At 34.3% G+C, this 12,764-nt stretch overlaps 1 protein-coding gene across 11 annotated transcripts in view; it reads left to right on the top strand.

The window, feature by feature from the left end:
* LRFN5 (leucine rich repeat and fibronectin type III domain containing 5) overlaps positions 1–12,764 on the top strand; it is a 357,934-nt gene that overhangs the window by 50,449 nt on the left and 294,721 nt on the right. The window lies entirely within an intron of this gene.

Here is a 12,764-nt window from a genome sequence, read left to right as displayed (position 1 = left end):
TTGCTATTTTTTTTTTCCTGTAACTGACTTATCTTCTCTAAGAATTTGCTTACTATACCATTTGGTGTCCATATGTTTTATATTGATATTACTATGTTGTCTATGGTACCTTTTAGAAGGATGCAATTTCCTCCCTTATCTCTTTTAATTAGATCTACTTTTACTTTTGCTTTTTTCTGAGATCAGCATTGCTACCCCTTGTTTTTTTTTTTTTTGTTTTTTTTTAATTTCAGCTGAAGCACAATATATTCTTCTTCAGCCCTCTACTTTTACTCTGTGTGTCTCTCTGCTTCAAATGTATTTCTTGTATGGAACTTATTTTAGGATTCTATTTTATGGGAGAGTTCATCCTATTCACATTAACAGCTATGACTACCAGCTGTGTATTTCCCTTCATCCTATTTTCTCCCCATTCATGCTTTTTTTTCCCCTTCCTTTCTACCCTGTCCCTCCTCACCAATGTTTTGCTTCTGACCACTGCCTCCTCAATCTGCCCTCCTTTCTATCCTTCCTTCTCTTTTCATTTCCCCCCATTGCTTCCTCTCTCCCTTCTATCCAGTCCCTTCTTTCTTTCCTCTTTCTCATCCTATTTCCCTATGATGTAAGATAAACTTCTATCCCCTTCTGAGTGTGTATATTATTTCCAGATGAGCCAAGTTATGTGATTAAGCTTCAAATAATGCTATTCCCTCTCTCTTCTTTTCCTCTTTTATAATAGGCTTTTATGCCTCTTCATGTGATCTAATTTACCCCAATTTACTTCCCCTTTCATCTTCACCCAGTACAATTCTTTTTTTCACTCCTTAATTTATAAACTTTTATATACCTCTCTCCTAATCTTCCATTACTTAGAGCCAGAGGGCTTTTTATCTCTTGATGCTTTTGACCTTTGAATGTTTAACAGTGGTCTCCTATACCCAGTGATGACCATTCTTATACCTGACCATATACTTCACATCCCAGTAACCTGAAATTCCTGTAGATCTTCTCCCAAATATCACTCAATACCCACTACCAATCTTATTTCCATTCCTCTCTCCCCCAATTCTCCTGTCTCAAAGTTTCATATTAATTCCACCCAGGGAATGTCTTTTTCATAAGAAAAAAAAAACTTCCTTTCATCTTATTCCTCTTCTACTCCTTCCATATACTATCTCTTTCTTACTAGAACCTGGCTTTCCCCTGATGATGCAGCCTCCTTGGATACCTTTTCTAGTGCTGACTGAACAAAGGTTACTCATTATCCTAGTTGAAAATAGTTTAAGTTGCTATTTTCAGGTTCTCCCCTTTTCTCTTTCACTCAGTAATCTCACTTCTTTTGAGATTCATATTTTGTACTTTACCATCAAATCAAAACACCAGTAACAGTTGTCTACAGAATCCCAGGTCACTCTCCTTCCTCTCCGATATTAAATACCAGTCTTGCAATTTTTCTCTTTTCCTCAATTCCTGCCCTCATACTAGAAGTCTTCAAAATACATATTGATTTTTCCTCAACTACTCTAACTGCTCAGTTCCTCAACATCTACTCTTCTCATGAACTATAGTATAGAGTACCTTGCCAGGAAACGGAATCATTTCCATTTGAATTGTCTTAGGAAGATTCTGAAATTCATTTGGCAGGATAAGACACTAGTCATTGAGGTCCTTTCTCAAACTAAACTGACAAACATTCTAACTCTATTGCAGAGAGCACAACTCTATTGGGCTGACCACATTGTTTGAATGCCAAATGTATACTTTCCAAAAAAATTATTTTATGAAGAACATACACAGGACAAGTGCTCACAAAATGGTCAGAAAAAATGACACAAGTACATTCTCAAGGTTTCTCTTAAGAACTGAAGAATTAATTATATGTCATAGGAGGCATTGGCGCAGGATTGTCCAATGTGGCATGCCCTCATCAGAGAAGGTGCTGTGCTCTATGAACAAAGCAGAATTGAATTAGCCCAGGAGAAATGTGACATGTGCAAAATTAAAGAAGTTACCTAAATGTTCATATGGACTATTTGTATGAGACTTGTGGCAGAGCACTTCGGGCTCATATTGTACTGTTCAGCCCCAGTCACATGCACTGTAACTTGCTCTAACATAGTGATGTCATTTTGATCCTTTTTGAGAATGAAGGACAATAACCCATCAACCAACTCTTCCACACTGCCTTAGCTATGCACAAAGATGATTATATTCTTAATCTTGCCATCATCCATAAATGTACCACTTCCATGTTTAAGAATTCTGAAATCCTAATTCAACCATAATCTATTGGCTTTTCACCTTTCTCTCTGCCTTCCCTTATGTATCAATTTTTCATCATCACTCTGACCTCTAATCCCCTTGACCTTTCAACTTTCTCCCAAGCCATCTCCCCTGTACTAGCTATTATTTCATTTTGACTTCTTGGTGAACCAATTCAACTCTACACTGTCTTTCTCTTTTCATTTCATAGCCTCCTTATCCTATCAGCTAAATTTTAGATTTGGATTATTCCTATCGTTTGATGACTTCATGCCTACACATATGCTGCTGAATGAACTTAATCTCTTCTCCCATTAGGAAAAAGCCCAAATTTTTATGCCTTTTCATGTGATCTAATTTACCCCAATTTACTTCCCCTTTCATCTTCACCCAATATAATTCTTTTTTTCACACCTTAATTTATAAACTTTTATATACCTCTCTCCTGATCTTTATTAACCTAATATTAGCAGACCTAGCAATTCTCTTTGTATAGAGTGATTGTGAGACTAGAACTCTTTATCAGCCTCCATTGTCTATCCCTCAACTTGTTTGAATCTTAAAACAACCTTTGACATATTGATTAGCATATTTTAGACAGATCTTGGACCTAAACTGCCAGGTATTTCATCTGGCTCCTTCTGGATCCCCATCTTTGAGTTCCCTGGCACTTTCTCTTTGATCCCCCCTCCCTCTGAGTTCCCTGAGAAATCCCAAGGATATATTTCCTCTATAAAAGGATCTAATTATGATAAGATCTTTGTTAAGTTCTTTTCAGAAGTAAGCCCACTATGAGATTATTTTCTCTCCCTCCTCATAGTGCCTTGCATCTAATGGCATCTTTCTTCTCACTCTTTTTAGTCTGCAAAATTTTTATATGGATTTAACCTGCTAGTTAAAGACTTATTCTCACCTCACAAAGTATTTCCTTTCTCCTGATTAATTGTGAGTTCCCCTGGGGAACTTGTCTTTCATAAACTCTCACAGTCTGTTTCAAATTTACCATCCTTGGTATCTATTGTATCCCTTTATTTTATCTATAACCTGTTCCCCTAAATAAATCCATGTTTTGCCAAAGAGAATGGCCATTATAATTTATCACATGTTTATTGCAAACTAAGAATTAATATCGCAACCTCATCAAGGGAAGAAAAATATCATGCAATAGTTTCAACTGAGTTCACTACAAATTTATGTAATCTAACCTCAAATGAGTCCTCACAGACTTCCTTTATCAACTCATTATCCCACTCTCCACAATGATTAATCCCTACTTTTACTAATCCATATTTTACATGAAAATTTCAGCCATTCCTTGTTAAAATTGTCTTCTTACCTTTTCCTTTTTCCCTATAACTCCACTGTCTTTTGCCACTTTTTATTCCATCATCTGTTGTTTTACATGATAAAGTGGCCTTATTCTTTACTAAGGTTATCCCCTCAATTTGTCTAAAAGATCCCATTTAACCTCATCTCCACTAACAGATTTTCCTTTCTGTAATCCCTACTCTCTTTCTTTCTTTTGAAAATTTTTTTAATTAAAGCTTTTTATTTACAAAGTATATGCATGGGTAATCTTTCCAACTTAGACTCTTGCAAAACCTTTTGTTCTAAATTTTCCCTTCCTTTCCCCCACTCCCTTCCCTAGCTGGCAGGGAGTCCAATGCATGTTAAATACATTGAAATACATGTTAGATACAATATAGGTATACATATTTATACAATTATCTTGTTGCAGAAGAAAGATCAAATCAAGAAGGAAGAAAAAGAAAAACTGAGAAAGAAAACAAGATGCAAGCAAATAACAATAGAAAGAGTGATAATTCTATGTTGTGTTCCACACTGAGTTCCCACAGTCCTCTCTCTGGATCTAGATGGCTCTCTTCATCACTGAACAAGTGGAACTGGTTTGAATCATCTCACTGTTGAAGAGAACCACATTCATCAGAATTGATCATCATATAGTCTTGTTGCAATGTTCTGCTGGTTCTGCTCATTTCACTTAGCATCAGTTCATGTAGGTCTCTCCAAACCTCTCTGAAATCATCCTGCTGGTAGTTTCTTAAAGAACAATAGTATTCCATAGCATTCATATACCATAATTTATTCAGCCATTCTCCAATTGATAGGTATCCACTCAGTTTTCAATTTCTTGCCACTACAAAGAGGGTTGCCACAAACATTTTTGCACATGTGAGTCCCTTTTCTTCCTTTAAAATATCTTTGGGTTATAATCCCTGTAGAAGGGTATGGATCAAAGGGCATGCAGTTTGATAACTTTTTGAGCATAATTCCAAATTGCTCTCCAGAATGGTTGGATCTGTTCACAGTTCCACCAACAATGTATCAGTGTCCCAGTTTTCCTAGATCCCTTCCAACATCCTGTTATTTTAGCCAATCTGTCAGATGTGTAATGGTATTCCAGAGTTGTCTTAATTTTCATTTTTCTGATCAATAGTGATTTGGAGCACCTTTTCATGTGGCTACAAATAGTTTCAATTCCTTCATCTGAAAATTGTCTATTCAATATCCTTTGATCATTTATCGATTGGAGAATGGCTTGAACTACTATAAATTTGAGTCAATTCTCTAAATATTTTAGAAATGAGACCTTTATCAGATCCTCTGGATGTAAAAATGTTTTCCCAATTTATTGTTTCCCTTCTAATCTTGTCTGCATTAGTTTTGTTTGTACAAAACCTTTTTAATTTAATATATTCAAAATTATCTATTTTATGATCAATAATGATCTCTAGTTCTTATTTGGTCACAAATTCCTTCCTCCTATACACATCTGAGAGGTAAACTATCCTATGCCCTTCTAATTTGTTTATAATATCATTCATTATGTCTAGATCATGAAACCATTTTTAGCTTATCTTGGTATACAGTGTTAGGTGTGGATCAATGCCTAGTTTCTGCCATACTAGTTTCTAATTTTCCCAGAAGTTTGGGTCAAATAGTGAATTTTTATCTCAAAAGCTGGGGCCTTTGGGTTTGTCAAATATTAGATTGTTATAGGCATTGGCTATTTTGTTCTGTGAACCTAAAACCTATTCCATTGACCAACTTCTCTATTTCTTAACCACTACCAAATGATTCTGATGACTGCTGCTTTATACTATAGTTTTAGATCTGGTACAGGTAGGCCATCTTCATTTGCTTTTCTTTATATTAATTCCTTTGAAAATTTCCCCCTTTTGTTCTTCCAGATGAATTTTGTTGTTTTTTTTCCCTAGGTCAGTAAAATAGTTTCTTGGGAATTTGGTTGGTATAGGACTAAATAAATAGATTAGTTTAGGGAGTATTTTCATCTATCCATGAGCACTTGATATTTTTCCAATCGCTTAGATCTGACTTTATTTGTATGTAAAGTGTTTTATAGTTTTGCTTATATAGTTCCTGACTTTCTCTTGGCAGATAAATTCCCAAATATTTTATATAAACAGTTATTTTAAATGGAATTTCTCTTTGCATTTTTGCTATTGGATATTGTTAGTGATATATAAGAATGCTGATGATTTATGTGACTTTATTTTGTATCCTGCAACTTTGCTAAAGTTATGAATTATTTCTAATAGCTTTTTAGTAGAATCTCTGGGGTTCTGTAAGTATACCATCATATCATCTTCAAAGAGAGGTAATTTGGTTTCCTCATTACCTATTCTAATTCCTTTAATCTCTTTTTCCTCTCTTATTGCTAAAGCTAGTATTTCTAATACAGTATTGAATAGTAATGTTGATAGTGGGCAACTGTTTCATCCCTCATCTTATTGAGAATGGTTCTAGTTTATCCCCATTACATATGCTTGTTGATGGTTTTAAATAGATGCTTCTGACTGTTTTAAGGAAAATTCCATTTACTCCTATAATCTCTAGTGTTTTTATTAGGAATGGATGTTGGATTTTATTAAATACTTTTTTTGCATCAATTGAGATAATCATATGGTTTTTGTTAAATTTGCTTATTGATATAGCCAATTATGCTAATAGTTTTATTAATATTGTATCATTCCTGCATTCTTACTTAGTCATGGTGTATTATCCTGGGGATAATTTTTTGTAATCTTTTTGCTAATATTTTATTTAAGATTTTTGCATCAATATTCACTAGGGAGATTGGGCTATAATTTTCTTTCTCTGTTTTCATCATACCTGATTTAGATATTGGAACTATGTCTGTGTCATAAATTTGGTAGGAGTCCTTCATTCCCTATTTTTTCAAATAGTTTATATAGTATTAGAGTTAATTTTTCTTTAAACGTTTGGTAAAATTCACATGTAAATCTATCTGATCCTGAGGATTTTTTCTTAGGGAGTTGATTAATAGCTTGTTCTATTTCTTTTTCTGAAATAGGTCTATTTAAGCAATTTACTTCCTCCTTTGTTAATCTGGATAATCTATATTTTTGTAGGTATTCCTCCATTTCATTTATGTTATCAAATTTATTGACAGAAAGTTGGGCAAAGTAACTCCTAATAATTGTTCTAGTTTCCTTTTTATTGGTGGCTAATTCTTCCTTTTCATTTTTGAGACTAACAATTTGATTTTCCTCTTTCTTTTTTTCTAATCAAATTAACTAAAGGTTTATCTATTTTGTTGGTTTTTTCCATAAAACCAACTCTTAGTTTTATTTATTAATTCAATAGTTTTTTAAGTTTAAATTTTATTGATCTCTCTTTTTGTTTTTAAAATTTTAAGATTGGTATTTGATTTGGGTGTTTTTAATTTATTCTTTTTCTAACTTTTTTAGTTGCAAGCCCAATTTATTGATCTTCTCTTTCTCTATTTTATGCAAGTAAGCAATCTAGAGATATAAAATTTTTTCTTATTAGCACTTTGGCTTCATCTCACAAATCTTGGTATGTTGTCTCATTATTGTCATTCTCTTGGATGAAATTTTTGATTATGTCTATGATTTATTGTTTCACCCATTCATTACTTTTTTTTCACTCATTTATTCTTTAGGATGAGATTATTTAGTTTCCAATTTCTTTTTGGTCTATTTTCCCCTGGCCCTTTATTGAATATAATTTTTATTGCATCTTTATCTGAAAAAATGCATTTACTGTTTCTGCCTTTCTGCATTTGATTTTGAGATTTTTATGTCTAAATATATGGTCAATTTTTGGATAGGTTCCATGAACTGCTGAGAAGAAAGTGTACTCCTTTGTGTTGCCATTCAGTTTTCTTCAAAGATCTATCATATCTAGTATTTCAAGTATTCTATTTACCTCTTTAACTTCTTTCTTATTTATTTTATGGTTTGATTTATCTAGTTCTGAGAGAGCAAGATTGAGATCTCTCACTGTTATAGTTTTGCTGTATATTTCTTCTTGCAACTCTCTTAATTTCCCCTTTAGGATTTAGATGCTATAGCACTTGGTGCATATATGTTTAATATTGATATTGCTTCATTATCTATGGTACTCTTTAGCAAAATATAATTTTTTTCTTTATATTTTTTAATTAGATCAATTTTTACTTTTGCTGACATTTTTTTACTTCACCTGAAGCATAATAGATTCTGCTCCAACCTGTTACCTTTACTCTGTATGTATCGTTCTGCTTTAAATGTGTTTTTTGTAAACAACATATTGTAGGGTTCTGGTTTTTAATTCAGTCTGCTACCCATTTATATTTTATGGGAGAGTTCACCCCATTCACATTTACAATTAAAGCTAATTCTGTATTTCCTGACATCTTATTAACCCCAAATTATACTTTTCTCTTTCCTCTTTCCCTTTCCCTCCTTTTAAAAATTTTTACTTATGAGCAGTATTTTACTTAGGAGCACAACTTGCCTCAAGCAGTCCTCCTCCTTTAGAGACACTCCCCCTTTTTTATACCTTTCCCCCACTATTTCTGTTTTCCCTTCTATTTAGCCTAACCTTTCCCTTTTCTTCTTTCCCCTCCCACTTTTCTAGAAGATGAGAGATATTTCTCAGGCAAACTAAATATATCTAATATTCTTTCTCAAAAAAGGGTAATGTATATTACACAGTCCTAAATGAATGATTTCTCCAATAATTCAGCTCAATCAAGAGAGTTTTAGATCTTCTCCAAGGGGAAATTCTTCAAAGTTCCTGGATAGTAAGCTGGGAATAGGGAGATGATCAAAGTGCCCTCTATTTGTCAATTTCTTCCCAGTCTTTCTCCCTTTAAGAATGTGAAGCGATATTAGAATTGCCTTCTGTCTCAAAGATGGAAATCAAAAAGTCAGAATCTTTTTTCTCTCCAGCTCTTATCAACTTTGCTCTTAACAAAGGGTGAAGTTTTGAGCAATCATCCTTGACTAATGAAGGGAGAACTATACAATAGCTTTCATAAGCCAAGATTACCGCAAACTCAATCTATATCATCTATTTTATTTTCATTCCCTCTTAGTATATTTAATTGATGTTAATCAAATTGGTGGGTTGGGTAGTTGTCCTTCATTCTTGAAGAGGACCAGAATGACATCATCATGCTGGTGATCAAGGTAAAACATGACTGATCTGATCAATAGGAGCTCACAATATGCATAAATAATTCATATGAATATTTAAAGTGGAATTCTCTAAATTTGCTAATCTCATATATCTTTTGAGCTACTGCAGTTCTACTTTATTCATAGAGTGCATGCAAGAAATGGATGGGCGTTTATTTGGTTTCCACAGTTATGAAAATCAAATTGGAGAAATGAAACTTAAATTAGAAAACTGAAACCTGCAAGGACATCAAAGAATAACCAAGGGTGGAGATTATCTTCTTTCAAAAGAATGTAGTTCTATTTTAGGAATTTCCCAAGGCCAGGTAAAAGGGTGGTGGTAGGGGGAGAGGTTGTGAGCCAGAACCAGAAGATTCAGGATTTTCTGACCCAGGCCACCCACAAAGATCAAGGGACCAAAGAGTCTTATTACATCAGGTGGACAGGTGAATTGGAAAGAAACCACAAACCTTGAAAATTCTTTGATGGATGCAGGCACACGACTAGGTGGTCCTGTGCCATTGTCTCCTATGTCTTACAATTGATTCCAAAGTTCTTCAGACCTTGAGAGTATCCTTTGCTTCTTATGACCTTGATGTGAGCACTGGCTTCATGTGAGCTCTCTGTAAAATAGTCTTTTAGGCAAATGAACTTTAGGCATTTGAACAATGTGACTGGTTTGTAATGAGATTACTAGAAGAACATATAGTTGTTTTCATATATGATATAGAGATTAAGTGTTTCCCAAAGAACAAAAATCACATTAAAAAAAAAACTGTCAGAATTGAAAAGCCTTTCAGCAGTTGCATAAAATTAGATTACCATTTTTCCCCTTCTCTCTCTCTCTCTTTCTCTCTCTCTCTCTCTCTCTCTCTTCTCTCTCTCTCTCTCTCTCTCTCTCTCTCTCTCTCTCTCTCTCTCTCTCTCTCTCTGCCTCATACCTTTCCAGTTTAGGTGTAGTTCTAGGTCAGTCTTAGAGCAAATAATATTTCATTTTTGTAATCTCTATGTGTCATTGCACCATGTAATTTATAAAAGTTTAAACAGATTTTAAAAAACACAAATGGAAAAAAAAAACCTCACACAGTAAGGAGGTCTTGATACTTACTAAAACTGTGAAATATTGAGGAAGGGACACAAATTGAACTTATTTCTATTTAATATTAAAACGAGTTTTTGAGCAAGTGAAATTAAAAAGTAGTCATAATTTATCATCATAGACTTCATATAAAATTTTATATTTTGGCAACTAAGTTACATGCTAATTTGAATTCAACAATTTTTTAATATTATAATTCAGTCCAATTCTCTCTCTTTTCCTTTTTCTTTCACTCTTTTCCTCCCTCTAAAATCCTCACCCCTCTATGTGTCTGTGTAATTGTTAAAAGAGGTAAAACAGTCCTGGTTCAGGCCTTGCGCTGGCCAAAAGGCCAAACAGCACATAAGATAAAGATAATTTATTAGCACACCAAGGAATCAGATTGTTGGAGTATAGTTGCCCTGATTTCAAATCATGTAAGGCTTAAATAGACAGGAGTAAATAACTTCCACATAAGGGCAAAGTTATTGATTCATATATGTATCATGAAGAGATGGAGTTTTATGCTCCCTCAGCTTTTCCCCTACTTCTAAATAGGCAGGCAAAAGAGTATTTCCAGATCATTACTTTCTGCAGATTTGTTGCACATGTATCCAAAGGTCAGGAGTTCGTTAGGCTGATTTTGTACATACGTATAAAAATGTTCTAAGGTTACATAAACACTGAAACATGTGTGTATTTGTGTGTAAGTACATGTAACTTTAAACCTTGGAATTTATGTGTGTGTGACATATACATACACATGTTCCAGACATATTCTTTGACTCAGCTTTCAGAAATATGTAAACAAAATTCAAGGTACATAATCATGGAATAAATACAAAGATTTGTGTAATGTTCTGGTTAGCTCTCTGGAGGTCCTCCGAATGGACCTTGGTTTCAGCAGAATAATCACCACAAGAACAGTCAGGAATAAAGTCCAAAGTCTTTATTATCTTCTTCACAGTCTGTCTCCTTCTCCTGGGGCCGGGCTAGCTTTCTGGGGGACCTTCAGATAGGCCTTGGTCTTGGTGGAGGAATGCAGAAGGCAGGAGAGTCACCAGGATGGTGGGAGATGGAATGTCTATCTTCCAGTCCTTGTTTGCTCTTATATACCTTATTGTAATTACATCATTACAGCATACTGATTATGTGTGAACTTAGAGAACCATTACATCACCATACTAGGTACTAAGTATATATGTAAACTAGATAGCCATTGTCCCATCAAGTACTCTGAGTAAACACCTTGTTTCAAGTATACTTCTCTAGAGTTCTGGCTCTCTACAGATTTGAATATAAATATATCAATATATAAAATCATCAAAATGTGTATGTTTATAATCACTGGGACATATATGTGTGTGTGTGTGTACATATATATATATTATTCCTGTGATTATGTACCTTAGTGATAAGGAATCTGTTGACTATTGTCTGTTGAGGGAGGCTGTATTGGGTAAGGTATCAACCAGTCTTTTGTATTACCTGCTATTACCCTACCTGTAAAGTTCATACCCTTACCATTTTTTTTTTTTTTTTTGCTGAGGCAATTGGGGTACAGTGACTTGCCCAGAATCACACAGTTAGGAAGTGTTAAGTGTCTGAGGGCAGATTTGAACTCAGGTCCTCCTGACTTCAGGGCTGGTATTCTATTCACCTAGATGCCCCTATATCTCTACCTTCTATTTATTTATTTATTTATTTATTTTTTTTAATTTTAATTTTATTTTATTTAATAATAACTTTGTACTGACAGAATCCATGCCAGGGTAATTTTTTTTACAACATTATCCCTTGCACTCGCTTATGTTTCGTTTTTTCCCCTCCCTCCCTCTACCCCCTCCCCAAGATGGCAAGCAGTCCTATATATGTTAAATATGTTGCAATATATCCTAGATACAATACATATTTGCAGAACCGAACAGTTCTCCTGTTGCACATGGAGAATTGGATTCAGAAGGTAAAAATAACTCGGGAAGAAAATCAAAAATGCAAATAGTTCACATTCGTTTACCAGTGTTTCTTCTTTGGGTGTAGCTGTTTCTGTCCATCATTTAACCATTGAAACTCAGTTAGGTCTGTTTGTCATAGAAATCCACTTCCATCAGAATACATCCTCATACAATATCGTTGTCGAAGTGTATAATGATCTCCTGGTTCTGCATATCTCACTTAGCATCAGTCCATGTAGGTCTCTCCAAGCCTCTCTGTATTCATCCTGCTGGTCATTCCTTACAGAGCAATAATATTCCATAACATTCATATACCACAATTTACCCAGCCATTCTCCAATTGATGGGCATCCATTCATTTTCCAGTTTGTAGCCACTACAAATAGGGCTGCTACAAACATTTTGGCACAAACAGGTCCCTTTCCCTTTTTTAGTATCTCTTTGGAGTATAAGCCCAATAGAAACACTGCTGGATCAAAGGGTATGCACATTTTGATAACTTTTTGGGCATAATTCCAAATTGCTCTCCAGAATGGTTGGATTTGTTCACAACTCCACCAACAATGCATCAGTGTCCCCATTTTCCTGCATCCCCTCCAACATTCATCATTATTTTTTCCTGTCATCTTAGCCAATCTGACAGGTGTGTAGTGGTATCTCAGAGTTGTCTTAATTTGCATTTCTCTGATCAATAGTGATTTGGAACACTCTTTCATGTGAGTGGTAATAGTTTCAATTTCATCATCTGAAAATTGTCTGTTCATATCCTTTGACCATTTATCAATTGGAGAATGGCTTGATTTTTTATAAATTTGAGTCAGTTCTCTATATATTTTGGAAATGAGGCCTTTATCAGAACCTTTAGTTGTAAAGCTGTTTTCCCAGTTTGTTGCTTCCCTACTAATCTTGTTTGCATTCGTTCTGTTTGTACAAAGGCTTTTTAATTTGATATAATCAAAATTTTCTATTTTGTGATCAGTAATGATCTCTAGTTCATCTTTGGTCACAAATTTCTTTCTC

This window comes from Antechinus flavipes, chromosome 2 (genome assembly GCF_016432865.1).
Source record: "Antechinus flavipes isolate AdamAnt ecotype Samford, QLD, Australia chromosome 2, AdamAnt_v2, whole genome shotgun sequence".
In the NCBI taxonomy this organism is placed as follows: domain Eukaryota; kingdom Metazoa; phylum Chordata; class Mammalia; order Dasyuromorphia; family Dasyuridae; genus Antechinus; species Antechinus flavipes.
Note: the sequence above shows the minus strand (reverse complement) of the source record. Positions and strands in the feature narration are given on the sequence as shown.